Here is a 10,269-nt window from a genome sequence, read left to right as displayed (position 1 = left end):
GTTTCGGCCTTTGATGCTGTGTGGGGGGGGCATTTGACAAGTAAGGAGATTCCCGCATGAGCTTTCTTGAACTCACACACACCAGGAACAGAAAAGGTATGACATGTATAGTGCAGTTTCCTTCTTTCAATTTATCCCACTTCCTTGAACTCTATCTCCCATGCTGGGTATCTGGCTCCACCCCCTCCTCAGTTTTGCATAGACCAGTAGATCAGAAATAGAAGATAAATAGGAACATAAAGATAATTATTTTCTTCTGGAGGTTCCTTGAGAGAAGACAGAGTATGGCATTCTCTAAGTAAGATCTGGTACTGATTCAAACATCAGAAGGGGACATCCGTAAAGATTTTTATCTTATTAGGTGATGGTGATAATGAAGTGAAAAGGTTTGAAGCATAAATAGTACAGGATCCTAGAAAGTTAAACACAGTACTCTTATCCGCAACATTAATTGTTGCAAGATTTGAAATAACATGTTTATCTTCTTAGTTCTTATCTTTAAAAGCTGAAAAATATAACTTAGAGGGTTTTACCTGAAAAATTTTCTTTAAATCAGTTTTATACAAATAAGAAAAATAGTGATGCTTATCACACTTATCACACTTCATTTCTGCATTAAAGAATCTCTGGTGAAAGAGAAAGAATGACTGGATGTGTGTGTCTACTTCAACAATACTATGTCCAGCATATAACAAGTTAAGCTTTTTCCTTGGCTGGCTATAGTTCTAAGTACCAATGGAATTGAAATAAGTGTACAGAAGGATAAGAATTTCCCTTACATTGTTTTCCAAGGGGCTGAATAACCAAAATAAGAAGTCTGGAGCTAGTTATAACACCACTGGTTGCAGTGGGAACAGGATGTTGGTTTCATGTCTTAGTAAATCTGAGAAGATTCAGCAACTATGGTAGATAGGCATTGCATTTCTCTTGTATTTGTATTTAGTAGATCATCTTCCCAAGAAGGGTGAGGTCTATGGGTACAATATCCAGAAAAGCCATAAATATGTTTGAGTTCAGAGATTATGCAGAGAAATTTACTCAGTGAAAAGGGGAGGTGGGAGTTAGGGCATGAGAATAGGAAGGAGAGAAAGCGAAAGATCTAGGTCCAAAGCTGAATGATTCCCCAGGTCAATAGGTGTGACTTCTATATGCCTTTTGATCATTTATTTTCTCAAAACTATGAATTAATGAATTTACCTTCTCAGATATCAGGATATCCTTGAGTGAGTAGCCTGGTTGTTTCATTAACAGGAGGTCTGCTGGCTTTTATAGAAGACCAGGGAAGCTGGACCCCTCATCACAATCTATATGTGATGGTATTTTATTTTTCCAAAAAAAAATAATAATAATACAGTGGCACATGGGAGACTGTTTTGTGAGGATGTTACTCTTAAAAAAGACTTTTTCCAAGAAATAAATTGTATATCTCCAGTGAAGTGACGGTATACAGGCTATTCCAGCTATACTTGTGGATTCAGCAATATCCCACTTATTGATACGAATATTTATATCCATGCCAGTAGTTCTGTGGTTGTGGGTAGTAGTTGCAGGGAATAGCTGGGATGGGGTGCTGAGGACATCACCTACCATTTTTAAAGCTCGGCATTCTCAAAGCTATTTAAAGAGGCCCTTCATCACCACCACTTTGGACCAATGTTAAAAGCAATTCAATAGAGGCATTCTCCTCTCACAACCCCCCAAATAATTATTGCTGACAGCTGACCTAAAGGCATTCTAGAAGGAAATGCATGTTGACCATTTTTTCCCTCTTACGTAGTTCTTTTTCATACGAAAGTTTTGTAAAATTGTCATTGCCATTCTTCAGTTCAGTCTATGTACAGTTCTTTTAGTTTGTTAGGAAAGGTTTCTATTACTCACCTGAAGTCAAAGAGATTCTGTCTTAGTACTCATTTTTAGGAATGAGGTTTGGAAGTGGGATGGCATACCCAGTAGAGTATCTTTTTCAGGTGCTTTTAGTGGCCAGTAACATGCACCTGGGGAATGTTCGATTGAGGTCAGGGATGCAAATCTGTGCCTCTATGGCCATGCACCACGTAACTAATATTTATCGTGTGGCCACTCTGTGTCAGGCACTCTACTTATAGCATAAGATTCAGTCCAGAGTTGGGCCAAAAAAGAGGCTTCAACCAAAGCCTTAACCGCAGCAGTCTAACCTGCATCAGAGCAGAAGAGCCTCTTTTCCTCCTCAGACCCAGCTACTCTGTTTGCTCCACCTGCTGTCCTGCAAAACAGTCTCAATCTTCTGTAGTGATTTTTGCAGATCATGGTTTATATTTCATAACACTTAGTTTTTTGGCCATGATGTATATAAACAGGAAAAGGTATCAGTAGATTTATTTAAGAATGTTTGCTAATAAATACCTTTTATTGGAAAGATAAATGAATACAAAGCAATTGACCCTTGGACCATGTAGTTAGGAGTGCACATATGTAAGCCACAGAGGTCTGGCTAATGTTAAATCTCAGAAATTAAAGTTTTAAGCCTTTAAACTTTCATTGCATGGATGGTCCATCTTAAAATAGGCTAATGAGTACACGATCTATTCTTTAAGGATTTAGAACTTCTCTGGCTAATGTTAACATTTGACTGATCTGCAAGGTCATGTTGAAATGGACACCCACATAATCAAGAATAGAATGTATCTCCCATGGGCCAGGGCCTTGACTGCTTTAAAGCTTTGAGGCAATTCCTGAACTTTCCTACAGTTTTAGGAATTCCTACAGTTTTGACTTCCAAGCCAGTCAAAAAACCTATTTTCACAAACATGTCTCTCTAATTACAGTTAAAGAATTAACTATAAACTCAAGTATTTAATATTTCTCTAGTACAGTGCTGAGTTTCAGGACTCTTTGTCAGAGAGGGATATATCTTGCGCTCTCTCTCCATATATATCCAGTGCACAAAATTCATGCACAGGTGCGGTCCCTAGGCCTGGCTGGCAATTGAAGTGCAAGCATCTGGCGTGGAAGGGCAGGTCCCAGTTGACCTCTGGGCCCTGGGCAGCACCTGGGCCCCGGGCCCCCATGCGTCCCCATCTGCCTGAGTCATGGCGCCCAAGTCCCCACATGGAGATGTTGTGAGTGCGGCCGGATGCCGCAGGCCAGGGCACAGTGTGGGCTTCTGGGCCACCCAGCGGCACCTCAGGGAAGCCAGGCAGGCAGCACACTCTCTCCCAGCCGGCCTCACAGACCGGCTCACCCGGAAGAGGCCGCACGGGTGCAGAGTGGGCTCCTCGCAGGCCCCCCGGCACCTGAGCATGGGGGCTTCTCCGGCATGCGAGCCCTGGCCTCCCAGGGGAGGGTAGCAGGAGGAGTGAGAGCGAGTTCAGCAGACACCTCGCATTCTCACTGCACCTCCATCCCCATCACCCCCGCCCCCAGGTAGCCAGCGAGAGGTCACAGCACATCACCGATGCCCACCATGTTTCGCTCTGTCCCCTGGTCGTCAGCACATGTCATAGTGAGCAGTCGAACTCCCGGACTCCAGGTCGAACTACCAATCGAGGGGACAATTTGCATATTAGGCTTTTATGATATGGGAGATATATATATGTGTGTGTGTGTGTGTGTGTGTGTGTGTGTGTGTGTGTATAGAGAGAGAGAACAGATATATAGATACTTATGTGTTTATGTATTCTTTTTTTCTTCAGAAATTTTCTGTCTGTTCTGTTTAAAAGCAATATCTTAAAGGTTAGAGATTATGGCCATAATTTGATATCCACAATTTAAAATCTTTAGCTAGTAGTTCAACTTTTTTATTTTTTTAGACTCTAGTGAGGTCTTTGCTGCAAATGAAGCCTCTCTAATCTTCACCTACAGTCCATTTACACATGAGTAAATATGTTAAACTGTTCATAAAATGATAAAACTAATTCTGAAGATAAATGCAAAATGACTTTTACAAAGACACGAAACAGTACATTACAGTCTACTCTGGGTAATGCCTGCCAACATTCCAGAGGCCAGAGATATGATAAAATACCAATTTAAAGGATGGAAAGAAATGATACCTTGAATGAAGAATTCTATTTCCTAGGGATGGGAGTCTAATTTTGGAGGAAAGGCGAAACATACAATTTTTTCTCACCTTTGTAATTTGGCAATTCCTAAGCTAATAAATTAGAGTAAATGGTTAGTCTGAGACATGGAGAAAATTGGATACAGCATGAAAAATTAACAACAGTGTTAATGAGAAAATGGTCAGCTTCTAAGTCCTGTGCTTGAATTTAGTATGCAGGGTGATTAGGTCTTCATTAAGTTGTTTATTTTTTTAAAAAACTGAATTTGATCTTTCTGTAATGTCTCCAGATCCTGCCAAGGTCAAAGAAGACAACCTCTACGTTGTCACATTAGGTTCTGGTGTAAGGGTTGATGGTTTCATGAAATCATGGTGGGAGAGCCAGCAGCCAGGTTCATCAGACTCTGTGTATCACTGGGAAAGCATCTTTCACAAGCAATTAGCTCTTTATAAGACACATGATAGTCCTCACATTTACCACATATGTCCCATGCCTCCTGAATAAAAACACCATTTACAACCAACCAAAATTAATCTGGGCCCGGCTGAAGTGAAGGAAGGCAACCCTTCGGTGCTTTGTGGGCAAGGTAACTCTTTCAAGTCTGATACATACCATTTTACGCTCTCTAGGGGGTGGATCTTTACCCATTTGTACTTCCAAAGAGTTCTTTCTGATATTAAAGAAAGTTTAAAACATCTCTCTTTTCCGGGTGACCTTTCATTACAAGAAACCCAAACTTGCTCCAGTTCACTAAAAGAAGAGGTGGTGGTGTGTTTTTAATAGGATGTAGGCATAAAAAATAGCAAGAAACAAGCAAGTCTAGGGAGGGAACAAACCAAGAATGTCTAGGTACCTCAGTAGTAGTTGTTCATGGATCTTGTAGCTGATATTCAGAAAAAAAAAAAAATAATAATCTGATCAGCTTCTTCCTGGTCAATGAATTTGGACCCAGGTCATGTGTCCACCCCAATCTAAACAACAATAGCCAGGTTGATGTAAGACCTAGAGGTACGCCCTTTTGGGAATGAGTGGAATAGGCTGAGTTTAGGTCAGAGCAGTGTGTTAATGAGGACAAGGACAACAATTTTAGCCCTACCATCTTACTAATGATTCATGGAGATTGGTTGAAAGAATATAAGTAAATTGATGCAAATCTACCTTTTCTACTGAAGGGGGGAAAGCTATGATAATTTATCGGCTTTTATGTACTGATAGGAATCAATAGTATCATGTTTCTTTGCAAGAATAATGACTTGTTAAGAAATCCCCAGCCCGGTTTCCTTTGTTTCCTGCGAATTGGAGAAATGAATTGGTCAAACTCAGGAATGAATTAGTCATGGTAAGCTGTGAAGTGCTTCTTTTTTTTTTTTTTTTTTTTAATATATTTTATTGATTTTTCACAGAGAGGAAGGGAGAGGGATAGAGAGCTAGAAACATCGATGAGAGAGAAACATCGACCAGCTGCCTCCTGCACACCCCCCACCGGGGATGTGCCCGCAACCAATGTACACGCCCTCGACCGGAATCGAACCTGGGACCTTCCAGTCCGCAGACCGACGCTCTATCCACTGAGCCAAACCGGTTTCGGCTGAAGTGCTTCTTAGAAGTTGTTTGAACCTGCCCACATTAAAGACCCATAATTGACTGATTTTTAGTTATATGGTAAGCTAGGTCACAGGTATATGGTTGAAACGATGAATCTGAGATGATAGTGGTGGTAAATAACTCATGTTTTTAGTATCATTTTTAGAGCATGGGATTGGAGTCAAACAGGCAGATTTGGTTCATGTCAGGATTCTGCCACTTTCCTGCTATAAGGTTTTGATCAAATTATTTAAACTCTTTGAGCCTCACTTCCCTCATCATTAAAATAGGAGGGATAACAGTATTGATCTCATAGGATTGTTGAGAGAAGTCAATGAGAAAATGAATGCAAAGAGCATAGTGCCTGCATGTAAGCTACCATTTTCAAATAAATTATATATGCATGTCAGTGGTTGCTGTATGACTTATCTCCCCTGTATTTCTCTACACTCTAAATTCTACTTTGCATGTGCATACATAATTATTTTAATTTTTAAAATAAGCCAACAAAAAAAGTCAACAAATGATTGATATGGAAATAATTCTATTCTGGGCACTCAAACTGAAATGTTAAGAAAAGAAAGAGTTGAAGCTGATCACATGTAGGAAGCTAAGACTCTGAGCTTGCAAGTAAACCTGGGATTTCCTTCAATAAACTTGGTTTCCTCTTTTGTCTCCTTGTTTTGAGCTTAAATTCAGAATTAGAAGACAGCTCTGAAAAGCAAACCACCAGTCATTTGCAAGACTTAAATTTATAGCACCCAGCCCAGCCGGTGTGGCTCAGTGGTTGAGCATCAACCCATGCACCAAGAGTTCACTGGTTTTTTTCCTGGTCAGGGCACATGCCCAGGCTGCAGGTTCGATCTCCAGTGGGAGGCATGCAGGAGACAGCCTATCGATGTTTATGTTTCTCTCTCATTGATGTTTCTTCTCTCCCTCTCCCTCACCCTCTCCCTCTAAAAATCAATTTAAAAAATATTAAGAAAAGTTATAGTTATATACAAGCGTAAGGAATAAGCAGTCTAGAAGATAAGAAATGTAATAAAAATTACAGATACACACCGCTAACTGCTAAAGGCTGGAATGGGAATATTTTCAGCAATGATGTATGCTGCCACTGAATGCTTAAATCGGCGCAGGTGGGGCATTCAAAAAGCTTCTGAGGGGTCATTGCTCCAGATACTTTGCAAGGTTTTGTTGTCCATGAATAAATGATTTGCACAGGGGAGTCAGGACAGAGTACTCTCTTAGTCCCAAGGATTCTCATCTGTTGTGACTAGCAAAATCCCCAAGTAGGAGGATGGGTCAGAGCTCTGAAATCCAGAGCCTTGCTGGAACGCGTTGATCCTTAGAAGTAAGCGTCTCGGTATGATAAATACGAACTCCTCAAGCCCGTTAGGGAATGGAAATTTAAGAACCAGTTAGGTCAAAGATCAGGAAATTTATGACGATTATCTGCGGTTACAGTGTAGAGTGTTTGAGGATGGTTTAAGCCAAAGAGTCCAGTGCCTGTAAATCTTGAGTGATATTAATACCTCTGTGAGCATGTGTGTACAACGTTTCTGAAAAGATTGATTGCAAAGGCCAGTTCCCAGGAAAGACAAGCAGGTAATTGGCATTTAATTAATGAGAATAAGTTATATTAAATTAAAGACTTATAATCCTTGATTATTTATCTTCCTGTAGCCAGTGTGACAATCTACTCTTAGATTATTAACTCAGCACAGTCTTTCAAGAGGCCAAACTAAACCTTCTGTTCAGACTGTATAAATAAGAATATGTTTGCATCTCAACCATGGGAACGAAATAACTTTGGGAAACCAGAGAGGGTTTTTTTTTTTTTTTAACGTAAGTGATTTCTTAAAAATTAAATTCAGCAGAACAACCAAGGCATTCTCAGGCGTATTCCATACCTCCAGAATTCGAAGAATTGGCATGAACTATTGTGCAGTAGAAAGGGCGTGAGCTTAAGGGTCACTCTGACCTGTGGTTAAGATCTGGCTTTGCCTTATATGAAATACACAGTCTTGTGCATGTTATTAAAATTCTCTGAGGTTCAATTATTTTTTAAAATGGGAAAATAATATCCACCTGGAATGCATTGTTTTAAAAATTAAATACTGTAAGTTCCCCTGATCCACTGCCTATGACATACACATTGCTCAGTGAAAGTTGTTTTTTTACTTTCTCCTTTCTCCTGTGATGATGGAGGTTAGAAAACTATTCCATAACAAAGTGAGAAGACTCATTCTACCTGATTTTAATAATTACTATCAAGATAGATTATCAAGACAGTATGGTTATGGTGAAGGGATAGAAACATACTTCAATTGAATAAAAAAGGAAATCCAAAACAGACCCACACAAGTATGACCAATTTATTTTATTTTAAGGTGCAAAGGCAATTCAATGAAAAGAAGCACGTCTTTTCAATAAGTGGTGTTAGAGTAATTGGACATCATATGCAAAAATAAATAAGTAAACTTAGACAGAAACCTCATACCTTATATAAAAATTAACTCAAATGGATCATTGATTTAATTATGAAACATACATATCGAAAACTTTCAGAAGAAAAGATAGGAGAAAAGTATTTATAACCTGGAATTAGGCAAAGAGTTCTTAGATATGATACCAAAAGTATAACCCATAAAAAAATTGGTGAGCTAGATTTTATTGAAATTAAAAATGTTTGCTCTGTCAAACACATTCCTTTGACAATGAAAAAGCAAACTACTGGTTGGGAAAAAATATTTGTAAATCGCATTATATCATATAGCTAAAATATATTAAGAACTCTTAAAATTCAGTATAATTAAAAGTGGGTAGCCAAAACCGGTTTGGCTCAGTGGATAGAGCGTCGGTCTGCGGACTGAAAGGTCCCAGGTTCGATTCCGGTCAAGGGCATGTACATTGGTTGCAGGCAAATCCCCGGTAGGGGGTGTGCAAGAGGCAGCTAGTCGATGTTTCTCTCTCATTGATGTTTCTAGCTCTCTGTCCCTCTCCTTTCCTCTCTGTAAAAAGTCAATAAAATATATTTTTAAAAAAATAGTGGGTAAAAGATTTGAATAGATACTTTTACCAAAGAGGATATATGGGTAGCAGTAGCAAATAAGCACAAGAAAAGGTGTTCAACATAATTGGCCATTAGGGAAATGAGATTACTACTAGTAAATTAAAACCATAGTGAGATACCAATACATGCCTATGAGAATGGCTAAAAAGTATGCAAAAAGTGAAAATCTGATAACACCAAGTGTTGATGAGGATACGTGCATTACTGATAGGAAGGCAAAATGATACAGCCACCTGGAAAATACCTAGTTTAATAGACTTTTTATAAAATTAAAGGTACATTTACCATATAGTCTAGCAATCCCACACCTGGGTATATACCCTATACAATGATAACTTAGGATCACACAAAAACCTACACACAAATGTATACAGCATTGCTTCTCATACTCACCAAAATCTGGAAACAATTCAAATGTTCGTCAACAGGTAAATGGATAAACAAAGGGTGGTATATCCATACACTGGAATACTACTTGGCATTCAAAATACAACTTGGCATCCATACAATGGGATACTACTTGGCAATACAAAGGAACAAACCATTAATACAATAACATGGATGAATCTCAAAGACAAGAACGTTAGTCTCAAACGATTTCATTCTGTATGAATCCATTTATATAATACCCTCAAAAAGACAAAACTATAGTGATCCATGGTTGCCAAGGATTCAGGGTTGAATATTTGACTCCAAAGGGACCATATACATGGGGGAGTTTTGGGAGGATGATGGAACTGTATTGTACCCTGACTGTAGTGGTGATGGTTACACAAATCTGTGCATGTGTTAAAACTCATAAAACCACATGCCAAAAAAAAAAAAAAGTCAAATTGACTGTACTAGTATGTTAATTTTTAAATAGAATAAAATAGAAAGAAAAATGAATCCATCAAGAAGTCATTCTGATTTATGATAAACAAGACATAATACCCTAAGATTCTAGGACACTCTCTGTAAGTATAATGTTTCATTTATTGCACAAATGTTTACTGAGTACTTCCTATGTGTACACATTGTTTTAGGTGCAGGGAATGAAGTACTAAACATAACAAAAATTCATGGAAACTTGAATCACCATAAATAATGACTATATGGTATGGCAGATGGCATAAATACTATGGTAAGAGAAATAGGAAATTAGAGGTTGTGTTTGTGGTTTATATAGGGTGGTTGTGGAAAACAGTTGAACTATTGACACAAAGGATGAGAAGGAGGGAGCCATGCAAATATCTTGGGATGAACGTTGTGGACAAAAAGGGCAATCTTAGATGGAACTCCACTATAGTAAACCAGCCTGGTCAGAGAAGAACTGCTCTTGTTGAAACCAAGTGGGAGATCCCCAGAGAATCTTTTGTAGAACCCTAGGGCGTGGATGAGAAACACAGTGTGAGAACCCCTTAGCCAACCTATCCTTGTACAGAGCTTACTGGTTTAAGGTCAAGAAGAAATCTTTCTTGGCTAAGAAAATCTCTTACCCAAGGCCAAGATGGAACTCTGGTCTAAAAATCCCATCAGTTGGAGGCATACTTTAGTTCTAGATGATAAAGCCAAAGTCACCTAAAGACC

This window comes from Eptesicus fuscus, chromosome 13 (genome assembly GCF_027574615.1).
Source record: "Eptesicus fuscus isolate TK198812 chromosome 13, DD_ASM_mEF_20220401, whole genome shotgun sequence".
Classification (NCBI taxonomy): Eukaryota; Metazoa; Chordata; class Mammalia; order Chiroptera; family Vespertilionidae; genus Eptesicus; species Eptesicus fuscus.
The sequence above is the reverse complement of the archived record's forward strand: the minus strand, read 5'-3'. Positions refer to the sequence as shown.